At 44.7% G+C, this 1,195-nt stretch overlaps 1 non-coding gene across 1 annotated transcript; it reads left to right on the forward strand.

The window, feature by feature from the left end:
• The first annotated feature begins 210 nt into the window (after positions 1–210).
• TRNAG-GCC (transfer RNA glycine (anticodon GCC)) lies at positions 211–281 on the forward strand. The gene has a single exon. It is a non-coding gene; the product is annotated as a tRNA-Gly (tRNA).
• Positions 282–1,195: the final 914 nt, after the last annotated feature.

Below are 1,195 nucleotides of genomic sequence, written 5' to 3' on the forward strand. Positions count from 1 at the left end.
TGACTACGGCCCACAGGATGGGCATGGGATGCATAATGAAGATATTAAACAAAAACTGTCATGCAGGAAACAAGAGTTCAATTCTTCACAGGAAACACTATGTTGAGCCGCACATTTGGTGTGACGATGGTGATATTAGTTTTGACCGTACTTATAAGTTATTTCTAATATTTTTAAGTGTAAAAACTGAACCCAAAGTTGCTAATCGAAGCATTGGTGGTTCAGTGGTAGAATTCTCGCCTGCCACGCGGGAGGCCCGGGTTCGATTCCCGGCCAATGCATTATTTGCTACTCAGCAGAAAAGAATTTCAGTTTTATTTAAGCGATGAATAAAAAGATAAACATCCAGATCTTAGTGACAGTCGATAATCACTCCATATTTTAACACGTCTCGCATCACCATTACATTCATGGGGGAAGACTGGAGTGCTCAACCCTTAGTCGTAGTTGATTATCACTCCATGTTTTAACGTCTCGTATTACTGTCACATTCATGGGGAAAGGGGGGAGGGCGCTCAACCCGTAGGGATCAAGCAGCGCCTGGGATATCCGAGGTATTCAAGAAAGGGGAGCTACCTGGAGGGCATCCCAGGGATCAACGCCCCCGCGGCCCGGTCCACGATCAGGCCTCCCGGTGGATCAGGGCCTGATCAACGAGGCTGTTACTGTTGGCCGCACGCAATCCAACGTACAAACCACAGCCCGGCTGATCCGGCACCATCTTTAGGTATCTGTCCAGCTCCATCTTGAAGACAACCAGGGTTTCGCCAGAAACTTACCACAGGTCAGCTGTTTTTAATAATCTTCCTGGCCTGCTAGTGTACTCGCATATAATCTAGTGATACCAGTGAATAGCAGAATACAGTGTTGTAGTAGCATCTAACCAGTATTATAATGGTACTTAGTGGAGTGGAGTGACTTTCATTAGTTTCTTTTTCTTGAAATACCAGACGTTACTGTGAATTTCATATAACCTGTAGTTACCAGCGGTCGCAATATACACAACGAGAAGCAATTATTACTACAGAAAAAGCGCCCTTCCTCCAAAATTTGCACCAGTCAACTATAGTGATAATATAGCATTTATTGTGGTGGAGAAGAAAAAAAAAAATAGAGAAGCTAGATACAGCGATTGATAAACAAGGGTGGAGGTCGACCGTTCGTCATTGTAGGAGTGCCAGCAGTCACCGGCTCT

This window comes from Cherax quadricarinatus, unplaced genomic scaffold (genome assembly GCF_038502225.1).
Source record: "Cherax quadricarinatus isolate ZL_2023a unplaced genomic scaffold, ASM3850222v1 Contig3107, whole genome shotgun sequence".
Taxonomy (NCBI): domain Eukaryota; kingdom Metazoa; phylum Arthropoda; class Malacostraca; order Decapoda; family Parastacidae; genus Cherax; species Cherax quadricarinatus.